Source organism: Mesoplodon mirus (genome assembly GCF_964341445.2).
Source record: "Mesoplodon mirus genome assembly, chromosome: 8".
Classification (NCBI taxonomy): domain Eukaryota; kingdom Metazoa; phylum Chordata; class Mammalia; order Artiodactyla; family Ziphiidae; genus Mesoplodon; species Mesoplodon mirus.
In genome coordinates, this window is record NC_138984.1 from 25797312 (window position 1) to 25812604 (window position 15293).

Consider the following 15293-nt stretch of genomic DNA (forward strand, 5'->3'; position numbering starts at 1 on the left):
GATCAATCTCATAATCTATTTATATATTTTGGGGTTATTGTACTGTGATGTTTGTGTTATATTGACCAGATACCAAAACAAATAACTTATTGGTCAGGAGGGAAAATTGTTATACTGGATTTGTTTGGCTTTGTTGTTTTTGTTGTTGTTTAGGTATAGTTTAGTTAACAAAATTCAAGAAGGAAAAGATTGAAGGTTTGAGTTGTTCCATTTGTAGATGATTTTGTTAGCATAGCATGTACATTCAATTCTCAGAATTACAAATGATCAAATTCTTTTTTTTTTTTTCCATGTGCCCTCCTGAAGAAACAATACTTATGATAGTTACATTTTGAGACACCCACAAATCTAGGAATAGAGCTGGGCATTTTCATAGATATGGACTACATGATTAAACAGTGAAGTCTTTTTTTTTTTTTCTTTTTATTAGTTTCTGCTTTATAACAAAGTGAATCAGTCATACATATACATCTGTTCCCACATCCCTTCCCTCATGCATCTCCCTCCCTCCCACCCTCCCCATCCCACCCCTCCAGGCGGTCACAAAGCACCGAGCTGATCTCCCTGTGCTCTGCGGCTGCTTCCCACTATCTATCTACCCTACGTTTGGTAGTGTACATATGTCCATGCCTCTCTTTCGCTTTGTCACAGCTTACCCTTCCCCCTCCCCATATCCTCAAGTCCATTCTCAAGTAGGTCTGTGTCTTTATTCCCGTTTTACCCCTAGGTTCTTCATGACATTTTTTTTTTTTTAAATTCCGTATATATGTGTTAGGATACGGTATTTGTCTTTCTCTTTCTGACTTACTTCACTCTGTATGACAGACTCTAGGTCTATCCACCTCATTACAAATAGCTCAGTTTCATTTGTTTTTATGGCTGAGTAATATTCCATTGTATATATGTGCCACATCTTCTTTATCCATTCATCCGATGATGGACACTTAGGTTGTTTCCAGCTCCGGGCTATTGTGAATAGAGCTGCGATGAACATTTTGGTACATGTCTCTTTTTGAATTATGGTTTTCTCAGGGTATATGCCCAGTAGTGGGATTGCTGGGTCATATGGTAGTTCTATTTGTAGTTTTTTAAGGAACCTCCATACCGTTCTCCATAGTGGCTGTACCAATTCACATTCCCACCAGCAGTGCAAGAGTGTTCCCTTTTCTCCACACCCTCTCCAGCATTTATTGTTTCTAGATTTCTTGATGATGGCCATTCTGACTGGTGTGAGATGATATCTCATTGTAGTTTTGATTTGCATTTCTCTAATGATTAATGATGTTGAGCATTCTTTCATGTGTTTGTTGGCAGTCTGTATATCTTCTTTGGAGAAATGCCTATTTAAGTCTTCTGCCCATTTTTGGATTGGGTTGTTTGTTTTTTTGCTATTGAGCTGCATGAGCTGTTTATAAATTTTGGAGATTAATCCTTTGTCAGTTGCTTCATTTGCAAATATTTTCTCCCATTCTGAGGGTTGTCTTTTGGTCTTGTTTATGGTTTCCTTTGCTGTGCAAAAGCTTTGAAGTTTCATTAGGTCCCATTTGTTTATCTTTGTTTTTATTTCCATTTCTCTAGGAGGTGGGTCCAAAAGGATCTTGCTGTGATTTATGTCATAGAGTGTTCTACCTATGTTTTCCTCTAAGAGTTTGATAGTTTCTGGCCTTACATTTAAGTCTTTAATCCATTTTGAGCTTATTTTTGTGTATGGTGTTAGGGAATGATCTAATCTCAAACTTTTACATGTCCCTGTCCAGTTTTCCCAGCACCACTTATTGAAGAGGCTGTCCTTTCTCCACTGTACATTCCTGCCTCCTTTATCAAAGATAAGTTGGCCATATGTGCATGGGTTTATCTCTGGGCTTTCTATCCTGATCCACTGATCTATCTTTCTGTTTTTATGCCAGTACCACACTGTCTTAATTACTGTAGCTTTGTAGTATAGTCTGAAGTCAGGGAGCCTGATTCCTCCAGCTCCGTTTTTCGTTCTCAAGATTGCTTTGGCTATTCGGGGTCTTTTGTGTTTCCAAACAAATTTTGAAATTTTTTGTTCTAGTTCTGTGAAAAATGCCAGTGGTAGTTTGATAGGGATTGCATTGAATCTGTAGATTGCTTTGGGTAGTACAGTCATTTTCACAATATTGATTCTTCCAATCCAGGAGCATGGTATATCAAATTCTAAACATTTTTCTAGACATTTTGATAACTCTCGATTGGTCTTTAATTGTTGTTTTTTTTGTTGTTGTTTCTGGTTTTGTTTTTGTTTTGTTTTTTTGTCTGGCACAAGGTCTCAGTCATATAACATATGTTAGGAGAGTGGTGTGGATTTCAGTACCTGGGGTGATGGAAGGAGATGGTTCTATGTGAAGTAGAAAAAATTTACTTGCCTCTTGGGGACTATGTTTTTTTTCCACCAGAGTTAGCGGATCTTCAAAACTTTCAGGAAGGGCCAGAATTCTGGATTTTTCTCTAAATTTAAACCTTGGCTCAAACTTTTGAAACACCCTGGGAGCCAAACAAAGCTTTCACATCCTGTAGTCCACCAACGTGCAACTTTGGAGTGCATATTTTAAGTTCAAAGGAACTATTACAATTTTCTATACCAAGATAAATAGGTCTGGGATGAGTTTTAATTCACTATTCCAACTCTTATTTACATCAAAATATGACCTGATGTTCTATGAATTCTACAGATCTGATCATTTTAGCATTTGTATAATATAAATGCCAAAATGTTAATCCAGTAGTTTTAGCCTATTTCTTTTTACAATCTGAGAGTGAATAAAAATACATCACCCAAAGAAGAAATTTGAGAAAATTCTTAAAATGCAAACCCAAAAAATTATTTGAGGGAAAAGCCCAGTTGAGTTTTCTGTACTGTAAATCTTGATATAGTTTCCGTATGGACTGTGTATTACAATTTTGTGAATATAACATGGCAGACTCACAACTGAGAGGATTCTTTACAGTAATGAAGTTTGAAATATCACTCTTCAAAAACTGATTTAATTATCTAAGAACTTCTATAATTTATAAGGTGAGCTAAATGTGCAATAGACATTTTCAAATCATCCTAGCACTATAAATGAAAATAAAACTAAGTTTTGAATTTCTTAGTCCTTCTCTATATTTCCTGCAGTCTTCTCCATAATTTAGGTTTTGTCCTTAGGGATTCATGGCATTAATATATCATTTATGCAAGACGGTACACTCTAATAATAGAAGCTACTTTCCATTCCCTGAATAATCACACTGTTTTAAAATCGTTTTGCCTTTGTAAATGACATTCTTTCTGCTTAGAAATCTTTTCTCGTAGCTTCTTGATTCACGTAGCATGATGTTTTTGATCCATCAACACTGATTGGGCTTCCTCCCTTTGTGAAGTCAAACTCTTCTCTCTAAAGAGAAGTAACTGCCTTCTCTTCTGTGTTAGTTTGTATTGTATTATTTAAATGTTATACTGCATGTTTATATAACTCTCTGACTATATGGCATATTTGTTTAGTCATTAATATTTTAATAAATATGTGTGGACACCTACCATGTGCCAGGTACTATGTAGACTGAGGTGTATAATGGTAAGAACAAACATTCAACAAATAAAACAACTAGGTATAGGATTAAACACTTTGGTTTAGATTTTGAAGAAAAATAATTACAGGGGAGACTTAAGGACAGACTCCACTGAGTCCCGAGAGAGACTTTGGCTATGGGAAGAAATTTAGGCAGAGGAAGGATAACACAGAACCCTATATATATGGTGACCATGTAATTTGTCATCCAAATGAACAAGTTTAAGAGTGAAAGGAGGCTATATTACTAGCTATGTTGGGACAACAGGCACACAATGTCCTAAACAGAGCAAGGTATGTGGTAACACTGTGTAGCATGAAAAATTTGGATTTTATAATAAATGCAGTTAATGTTGAAGTATTTTACCCTGGACATGATATAATCTAATTTATTTTCTAAAGAGATCATGCCAATTTATGTATGGAGATTAGATTGAGGCAATGTAAGAATGGAAATGAAGATACCAGTTAGAAGTCTGGAGGTAATGAAAATTAGATGTTAATGAAATTATGAAACATTTTTAAGACAGTTTATGTATTTGATTATTGATTAGAGGATACTGAGGGAGGGAAATATGGTGGTGCTGTTGCCTGAGGTGGAGAAGGCTAGTTCAGTTCCAGACATGAGAAATTGACAGGGTTTATTGAACATAAAAATGGAGCTATCAATTAGGTAGTTGAATTTGGTCAGGATTGTAGATATAGATTTAAGAGTTATAAGTATTCAACTATATGGGAAGATATGAGATTACCTAGTAGTTACTGATTTGGTCTCATTCATAATTTTTCCCAGCACTTAAAATTGGGTCTTACATGTAGGTAACTATTCAATATATATTTAATAAATATGTTTACCTCATAAAGAAAATGAAAAAAGAATACCCCTAAGGAGGGAGTCCTCCCTTTATCTTTTTTTTTCCTATTTTGGGGGAAGAATTGTGTAGTGGAAACAGCATTAGGGTCAAAAGGACCTTCATTAGTATGCCGGTGCCCACGTTTTCATTTTGTGAATTTGAGTAAATTATTCAACCTTTTTGAATTTTTGTTTCTCAGTGTATTAATGGAGTTAATAATTATTACATTTTTCTTCATCCACAAAATGAGTATAATACTATGTACCTGCAGTAGGCTGGAAAATAATCCCCTGCCTTCAAAGATGTTATGCCCTATCCACATCTTCTGTGAACATGTTAATTTACATGTTAAAAGGCATTGTGAGGATGTGATTAAATTAAAGACCTTGAGATGGGGAGATGATATTATCCTGGATCATCCAAGTGGGCCAATGTAATCCGAGGATCCACATAAGTGGGAAGCAGGAGAATCAAAGTAAGAGAGAGAAGATATAAAAACGGAAGCAGAGTTGGAGTGGTATGCCTTGAAGATGGAGAAAGGGGGACACAAGCTGAAGAATACAGTCGACCTCTAGAAGCTACAAAAGACAAGGGAACAAGTTCTCCCCTAGAATCTCCAGAAGGAAAGCAGGCCTGCCAACACCTTGATTTTAGTCCAGTTTAGAAACTGATTTTTGACTTCTGATGTCCAGACCTGCAAGAAAATTAATTTGTATTGTTTTAAGCCACTGCCTTTGTGGTAATGAGTTATAGCAATAGAAAACTAATGAACTTCCTCATAGTGATTTGCAAAGATTAAATAAAATAGCTCATGTAAAATCCCTGGCTCAGCTCCTAGATCATGGAGTATTTAAAAACAATCTTCTTTTATTAGCTATAGGTCAAAAGCCTCAAAACAGAGAATTGTTTCAGAAATGTCTGTAAGGTATGAATAATTTGGTCTGAGTCAACACAAGTATTTTGCAAATAACTATTTCAGTAACTTAGAGGCTTCTTTTTCTTTACTCCAATTCTCACTGAGAGAATTTATGAGAGTGAGATATCACCATCATATTTACTCCAATACCCACTTTCATTCTGGCTGCATCCCTTTTATTTATTGACAAAGCTGGTAGAAGGGGAGATATGATGCTATAAAATAACCAACTTATACTTGCATTATAAAATACCTGTGGAAAGTGTAACATAAGTAGAAGAAATAATAATTATGGCTAACATCAAGCACTTACTCTGTGTAAGCCACTACTCTGTATATTTTATTCATTAAGTATTTTTCTCATCACAAACCTATAAGGTAAGTATCATTAGTATGTCCATTTCACAGATAGTCAGTCACAGAGAATCTGTTACATGATTAAATTCACACAGCGAATAAATAAATATAACCACTAATCTATGTTTTTATATATAAAGAAGAAAGTATTTTATAAAATTTCATCCATATTCCAAGTTTTCCTTCCATTCTTCCATTGGTACATCATTCTACAACATTTTATGTAACAGAAACACAAATTTCAACACCAGAATTTCTTCTTATCGGCAGCCATTTTCACTCTGCATGTGCTGCATTTAGAACTTGATTTAATTTGGTAAGCAGAGCAGAACGTATTATTATTTAATGTTTGTATAATACCATATGCCTTCCTGGGGCTTTATGAATCCAGGATAGAAGATAACTGGGAGAATTCCTTCTTTCAGAGTTGTTGCTAACAAGTTGGGCAAGAAGTTTTTAAAAGACAACTTGGCAGATTCTGAAAAGTGTATGTGAGTTTAGTGAAGGAACTTCATGGTGAGTCCATGTAGGTAAAGTGTGTCTTACACAACAGGCATCTGCTTGGTGCTTTATATATTTTGTATTATGTAATCTTTACTGAAACTCTAGCAGGTATGATCCATTATTCTCCCAGTTTATAGATCAGGAAAATGGAGGAACTTAAGTCCTAAAGGACACAGCAGTATGTTGAAATGCCTGGATTCTGTATCAGTAACTCTGATGCCTCCTGAGCCAGGTCTTTAAACCATTCTTCACCCTTTCCTCTCCAAATATATGCACCACTGCAGCTTATAGTCACTTGCACTCCTCCTGAATTTGAGGAGTGTGACATTTTATCTGTAGTTGTGTCTCATCATCATGCCCATAAAAGAGAAGATTCCATCATGAATAATAATTTTTATTGTCTTCATGGAAATTTGTTATTGCTTTATCGTGAAGGGGTATGTCACATTTTCAGGATCAAGTGCTAGATATTCATTTAATTATGGGGGATTCTTTTAAAAATTGATGTTTTACATATAAAATATTATGATAAAGCAAGCTCAAAACTATTCTGTGAGCTACCATGCAGTATTGATACTGATCACAAGTGACACTAAAAATTAAGAATTTAAAATGTATAGTTTGGTGCTAGTTTGTGTTAAGCATACAGATTCTAGAACCAGACTGAATGGGTCCAAATCCCAGCTGCCTCAGTTATCAGCTGTGTGGCCCTTGACAAGTTATTTAATCTGTGTGTGCCCCCTGAAAATGAGCATAATAATAGTACTCACTTCATAGAGCAGTTATGAGAATGAGGTAATACTTGTGCTAAAAATGCTGCTTAGCATAGAGTAAGAGTGTCCACCACGTGTTATAATTTTGGAAAATATCTGAGGTGAGAACAATAAGGAAAGACACATACATTCATAGTTAGAACACCCTCATGATGTCATTTCAAAACTACTCAATTTTAAAATCTCAAGTATGAAAGATTTAACATTTGTTCTTACACCACACTGAGGGTAGGAGGAGGTCATCTCATGTTTAATATTTAATATTTCTACTTTTTGGAAGAAAGAACTTGTCTCCTATCTTCACGTGCTTTCCTACACAGGTTCCTAAGCTGCTGTTCTACATGCACTATTATCGTGACCTCTAATTTTCATGTTAGAAAATCGAATTGTTTATAATATTGAACATGTGAAACCAGCAGTGAATTGGCAAAGAGCTGAGGTCAGGGTAATTCTTTGAATAGATAGTCTATTACCGGCGAGGAGCAAAGAGAAAATTGTAACTTCTCAATCTCAAGCTAGAAAAGGTTAAAGTGGGTTTAACTTCCTTTAACTGCATAGATTTTATCTTCTTACTTCTTTCTAAGGAGATTACTTGAGACTTTGTTGTTATTACTGCATTTTTAAAGCCTGAGTACTGAGTATCTACCACCATTATTTTTCAAAATCTTGAAACCTTCCTCGGAGCTTTGCTAGCCTATTTGTCTTTACTGTCAGATTTTCTTCTGGCGTTCTAATGATTTTCAGTTTAATTCAGATGTAGTGTTCCCAGGGCTTTCTTTTTCAGTGGTTTACAATTGGAACTAGTTAAAAAGATGATTCTAAAAACATTTTTCAGTGGTCCATTGTACACTTCAAGATGATTCATTGTCTGACTAAGATATAAATTGATCCATCCTTAAAATTCCTCTGAAAAGAAATGGAAATAAAGATAATTTGATATTTCAAAGAGTAAAAATGACCTAATATGTTTAACCAAAATAATTTAGACCTGCCTATATATAAAGACTCTTTCAGTTATGTTTTTGCAAATAGATTGATTCCAACATTTATGATTTCTAAGAAAACTTGTATTTTTCAAAGGTCAACATGAATTTTAACCCAGTTTAATAGATTCTCTCAATTAAACTTTAAAAAAAAATTTTCACTCTTAAGTTGTTTGTCCTCCAGATTACTTGTCTTGCCCACATAATATTCCCTGTTGGAGCTAATGGGAATTCTATTGTGAAATCTAATTTTTGTAGCTATTGGGAGGTGTCTATGGATCTTAATTTTCTTTTTTCTTGATGGCAGAGTGGCAGTTAGTGTGAAGGGCAAAGAGGAGAAAATAATTTCTCTCTTTCTCAGTTCAGAAACATAGTTCACCATGATTGGAAGGAGAGCAGATTTCTGTGTTAAGAAATAAACTTTTCTTCTGTACACAGACATGAAATCTTCCTTAAGGTTTAAATGTATAACATGAGCAGAACCTTCATTTACTTTCTTTCTTTCCTCTTTTCCATTGTTCTCTAGCAGTAGTGACACAGAGTGACAGGAAATAGTAATTTCCCATTTGACTCAGCCATTTCCTTCTATATGAATAAAATTGGACTCAAATCTGAATGTCTGATGTCAGTTAAATGCATGAACTGGGTGCTGAAACTTATGGTTTGTTTGTGGTCAAGACCAAATTCTATATGTAAATATGACCTCAGTCTTATGCACATATATATAATTTAAAAATAATAAATACATATTCTACAGAAGAGACAGAATACTTCTAACATTCTAGAAAAGATAAAATTGTCATTTATTAAATACATGTAATAATATGATAATGACTTTTAATACTGTTTAGAAGTTTGTGAATACTAATTGAGTGGGTTTGGGGGGGTATGTTTTGATACAGAAAAATTATTATATTTTATAACAGTGGAATAGAAGAGACATATTGGAATTAGAAGCCATAGTGTTAGTGGCATAGACAGACTCCAATTAATGACATTTCACAATTTAAATTAAAATAGAGATTTTTTTTTTTAGTCACAGCCACTGTTTGTAAGAGACAAGGATGAAAGTTAGCTTATTATTTATCATTTTTACCACTACTATTTATCTTTGAAAGCATTATATATTCTAATGAATTGTCATTAGATCTTTAGAGAAATTCAGTAGCATGACTATGACTCAACAGTAAAATTTTATTCAGAATAAATGCATTCAGTGACTTTCCCAAGGTCCTGCAATTAAATAATAGATGGATGAAGAACTGCACTCAGAATCATGGACAAGTCATTGATTATTTCATGAAGATACAATGTTCAATTTTTTTTTTACCCTAAAAAAGCAGCCAAATGAGTGAATTTTTGCAGGGTCTCTGTCCATTATTAGATCTATTTCTAAATTAGACTTTTGAGATTTGAATCACAAAGGAGAATATCTACAGTCTTTGTTTAACCAGGAAAAATCATTTATTTATTCATTTAAAAAATATTAAGTTATGATGTAGCAGGTACTATCCCAAGATCTGGGATTTTAAGAAAGAACAAGTACCTCTATCACAGTTTTTATATTCCACTGGGGAAGAGAGACACAAAAACTAAGTAAACAAAAAACATTGTCCCATGGAGTGAGTGATGAGGTATCGTATCACACAGCAGTATTTTAGGGCAGAATTTAGGAGGAAGCAGCACTGTGTTCCAGTTTTAGCTCTATCACTTATCATCTGTATGACTTAGGCAAATTTCTTACTGTCTCTAAATTTGTTTTCTCATCTATAAAATGGGCAACAGCCTCCATTTGTCCACCTCCTGTGATGGTTAAATGAGATCATGCATCAGCTTTACACATTTGCTACCAAAACTTCAATGCTTAGTATATGTTATTATAATAGCAAGTAAAATTACAACATACTGTTTAATATTTATTATCATCAAAATTAATTTAAACGTGACTTTTACAGAAAGATAGCATAGTGTAGCAGAAAAAGTATGAACCACAGAGAAATACAACCTGGGTTTGAATTTTGAATCATAGTTAATAAGAGCTTTGAGAGCCATTTTCTCTTTTGCCAAATGAAAATACTTGGGCCTGCATAAAAGGAATCAAAGTTATGTTTATCAAATTTGAATTAATAAATAAATAGAAACAACTGATATTAATCTGAAAAATTAGATAATAATTTCTACAGAACACAGATACATATAGTTCTTTATTAATTTGTACTCATTTATTATATTCATTTTTTCTTTTGTTTTTATTCATGTACTCATTTATTATTATACTCATGAATATAGCGAACTTCCATTGATAACCTACTATAATTATAATGATGAAAGCAAGTGGATTTTGTAATTAGATCTGGCTTTGAATCCCAACACTACCAGTCATTAGCTGTGAAATTTTGCACAAGTTCCGTAAACTCTGTGAACTTCCTTATCTAAACATCAGGATAATGATATTTACCAAATAGGGTTATTGTAACAGTTAAATAAAACAAAATGTGTCAATATCTTAACATGTTGTCTAACACATAGTATTGCTTAGGAAATATTGACCTTTTTTTGTAATCATATAGAACAGTGCTCTCAAGGCCATCCATTTCAGAAGAGGATCTCTATATGTTTGCAAAATAAAGGGTTCACCTGAAATTTTTTTCCAGGACAAAACACAAATCTGTTCAAGGGAAGTCTTTTCATCATTTCCGCATATTAAACAGAAATAAATTTCGTCTGAAATACTAGATTGGAGGAGCATCACGTTAGTTGTTTATTTTTTTCTAAATTAAAATGATTCCAGCTTGATACTCACCTATCATAGTTGGTCAGAAATTCCATTTTAACCGTGTATTAGGAGATCCCCATAAGGATTCTTCTAGAGATATCAAAGAATCTGATGAGGAATATGGGATGCTTGGTAAACAGGAGCAGAGTCTCCATTTTTCCAGCCTTCATAATTCGTACATGAAGGTGCTCTTGTTCGGCTCTACAGAAGCAGAGTTCTCCAATCTTTCTGTCAAGTATGCACAATCCTTATAGTTCCCAAATAATTTTTCATCTTTTTTTTTTTTTATTTTGGCTTATAACATGAGTATTTATTGCTCATGAGTTTGGGTGTGCTGGGTGGCTCTGGGATCTCGACTGAGCTCATTCACATGTTGTGGGGTTGGCTGGGTGTCAGCTGATCTAGACTGGACTGACTGGGGTGACTGGAGGATTGGGCTCTACTTCACATGACTTTTCTCTCCATCAAGCTAGCTGGGACATGTTCCTATAAATCCTTGTCTCATGGTGTTCAGTCCTCCAGGGCCTGGGCATCCATCTACACACCACCCTGGGAGAGGCTTAGCACTTCTGTGGGGACAGAGTGAGAGTAAGGGGCTAGGTTCCCCCTACCCCACCCTATTCCCAGTCCCTTTCTGGAACTGCCACCAGTGATTCTCTCTTCCCTCTTTGGTCTTAGAGAACCTAATCATTTTTCTCTAGGTTGTTGGGTTCAGCCTCTTTTATGTTCCACCCTCACCTCCAGGGCTAGATAGAAATAAGTCAATTTCTCAAACCACAAAACCTATGAGAGGCTTATCGCCTGGGTGCTGTTGCCTTGGAAATATAATTTTAGGTACTACAATGTAAAATCCCTTTCAAGATGAAGCGCCCAAGCTAGAAACATACAGCATTTCCTATTTATTCTAAAGAAGCAAGCACAAAACACAAATCAAATCAATATCTTAAAGTAATTTGTTGTGTATAAAAGGAAAGAAAAATAACAGAAAAATCACACAGAAGGGACCAGCCCAATGTTCCTTTATGGAGACGGTAAATCTTTAAAACAATGAATACCAGAACTTATTGAAACTTTGGCACAGCAAGGAGCTCCAGAAGATTATCTATTTCACTGATTTAAAAATTTTAAAACGTGAAATTGTTTTGTCAAGTGAAATTTTACTTGAAAATCTAAACAAATAAAATTGAGCCATACCTATAGCAATAGAAGGTGTTGAAAGGGCTTCATGGTACCCTGAGGGATCCCTAGGTCCTCTCAGAGACCAGCTTTAAGACCATAGATGTGCCTGTACTGAAGATGGGGACAATGAAGACTAAACAGGTAACAGAATCCATTTAAGGCCACAGGTCATAATGACAAAGCCACAATCTGAATTCATTTATCACCCAGTCACCCCAGCCTAGAACAACTGACAGCCAGTACCCCTTACCCTGACTCCATAAGATTTGTGGACTTTTCATTTGTAATTTAGGTGAAATAGCTACTACAGTATTACAGAGATTTAGTCTAAAAGATCATCTACTTTTAATTATCTCATGATAATTTTTAAGTGTCCAGTGAACATTTTCCCCTTCTGGAATATTAAATGAGTGGCAGCTAGTTTATTTTTACTTTGAAGTACTTTTGTGTTTTCGGTTTACCTTCCAAGGGCTTTTTTTTTTATCTCTCTTTTCTACCAATAGTTTTTCCTCTCCATCTTTATATCAGAATGTCTAATAACATTGCAACCTCCCAAATTGGTGATAAAGCACCTGGCTGAATTTGAATCATGTTTATCCCCTCCCTGAAACAACCTCCTGCTTTTTATTTATGTGCTAAATTCTCATTGCCTTAAAGGAGGATGATATAAAAGAGGTAGTAAGGGATAAGAGAGCATCTCGATTTTACCAGATTGAAAATGAAGTTTATTGAGGCAGTTTCTAGAGCACAGGTCCCAGAATTGCACTGAAACATTAATTATTTCCTGGGGTTTGCATGAAATATGAAGATTTCTCCCTTAGAGGAGTCATTTAGGTTGTTTCTTGTCTAACCTATAAAATAACAAGCTTCCCTTTTGCTTTGCTTTGTCTGTGGCTTTGTTTGGCATGCTGAGCGACTCTAATTCAGCCAGGAAGTTACTCCATTCTATAAATGGCAAAGGTTTTCATTCAGCTACCATACAAATCCAGAAAGGAAAGAACTTAATTTCTTTACTGTAAATGTATAGCTGGTACTTTTAATGTACTTCTTATTTTGACACAAATCTGAAAGCTTCCCAATCCAACTGGATTAAATTGTACTTTACGTGTGTAAAGTGTTCACAATTGTATCTATTAGTCATGATTATGTGAATGAAGTTTGGTATTGTAGCAGATTTTAGGATCACAGTGGTTTTCTTAAATGCAGAATCAAAGTAGCAGGACCTGCATGTCTAGTTTATGGCTCCCCTGTGGCTTTTGTTTCTAAAATTGTGTAGGTAGATGGGTGTTATAATATTGCTGTCAGGAAGTTGTGACATATAATAATGATCTTTCAGATGTATGTATGCAATGTCATTCTTCCTACTGATTTCAAGATGTTTATAGTAATTCAGAGAGTTAGGACTTGCATTTTGCTGCACATAGGAGAAACAAAGAATGAGATCAAACAATTTGACTGGAAACAGAAAAACCATGTTGGGAATGAAGACAAGACACAGATTTTCTTCCTCTACACCTGCCCAAATTCTTCTCCAGATAGTTCTTTTTTTCTAACTCTTATTTTGAAATAATTTTAGATTCATAGGCAGTTACAAAAAATTGAAAGAGTGTTTCCATTCGTTCCTCACCAATTTCCCCACTGATAACATTTTGTGTAACTATAGTACAAATATTGCAACCAGGAATTTGACATTGGTGTAATCCACAGAGCTTATTCTGATTTCACCAGTTTTACATAAACTTTTGTGTGTGTCTGTGTGTGTATAGTTCTATGCAATTTTATCACGTGTTGATTTATATAACCACCACCACATCAACATATGGAAGTATTTCATGACCTCATATCATCACTTTATAACTATACAAAACCTCCTAGTTCTTTGTTTTTAATTGTACTCAAGTCTTGCCATGATCTATATTTGTAATAATGACTTATTATTTTAAACATTTTTAAAAATTTATTGTTTCCCACATTACAGTAGATATATAACACTCTGATATATATATATATATATATATATATATATATATATATATATATATATATATATATATACACTGTTTGATTTTAGCATTAATAATTTAGAAGAGTCTTACTTCAAAAGATATCCTCTATAGATTTGCACAAAAAAATATTCTAAAACAGTGACTATGAAGAAGACAAACTTTGTTCTGTGTAGCTATGTGACCTAGGAGGGATGCAACAGTCAAAATGTAGTATTAGATCCTCTTACAATTACTTAGTGGGAAAATCTACCCTCCTACTTCTTCACCTTCTAATTACCATAAGAAAGTGGTTTAGCAGGTCACTGGCTGCAGAAGAGAGATAGCCCAATCAAACCCAGAAGGGCATGGAGCCAGAAGGGAGGACAATAAGGTTATTAATGAAGACAGGCTGAAAATGAATGAGAGAAAGCAGTTAAGGCTTTATGCCAATCTTCTACATTCTGAGAATGTTAAAAAATTTAGAATAACTATATTTAGTACCATATGTGATAAAATAAAATGTACACAGCTTGTATGATATATATGTATGTGTATGTGCCTACAAACATAAATATACACATATACAAATATGTGCTTTTTTCTATATCTTGAATATAAATATATTAGTAAGATGAATTTATGTTTTAAATATGGAATAGTTCTATGTAGCCAAAATTCGACATTATTCAATTTAATATGGAAAGGAGCACAGGATGGGAAGAGTCATTTATCGTCATGATTAGAAATATTAGGCTAAACAGTGTGCAAAATTTTACTTTTCATTATCTAAATTTGATTGATTAAAAGGAGGTTGTTGGCAGATGTTTATTATTTTTTCATCAGGCTAAGGTGAGAGATGAACAGAATATATGTGTAACTGTGGAAAGGAAGGGGAGCAGCTATGAGCACATAAGAATGGCTATGGGTCAAAGATTTTATCCTTCATTAAGAATCCTTTTCCTAAGCTCAGTATCTACCCCATCACAAAGTGAACAAAAAAAAAAGAGCTTAATGACAGTCATCTATCAGCTAGCCTCATTTTCGGCTTCAGGATTCTGCTATTCCCAATGCTCTATGCCTTGACAAGGCTGATTGTATAATTACGATAGTACTTCACCCACTCCTAGTGCACTTTCACTGGCAAGGACTAGAACTAGGGACTTTTTGATGATTATTGCCCCAAGCAAGCACATTAGTATGAATATAGCTTACTAATGGGGCTGCTCTATTAGACATTGTAGATAAGATTTAAACCAAGGAATTTTTTTTATGAAGACCCCTGTAGATTAAATGTCAGATTGAGTTAGAGCTTTAAACTTTAAAATATTGTATTTTTTAAGACAAAATGAATGATTCCCCTGTATTTTCAAATTCTTTCTAGTATGTATTAAGAA

General features: G+C 34.4%; 1 protein-coding gene across 2 annotated transcripts in view; it reads left to right on the top strand.

Annotated features, from left to right (window-relative positions):
* The window catches only part of ERBB4 (erb-b2 receptor tyrosine kinase 4), a gene marked incomplete at both ends in the record, with an annotated part of 1148799 nt that overhangs the window by 977571 nt on the left and 155935 nt on the right, over positions 1-15293 (top strand). The gene's annotated exons all lie outside the window — the stretch shown is intronic.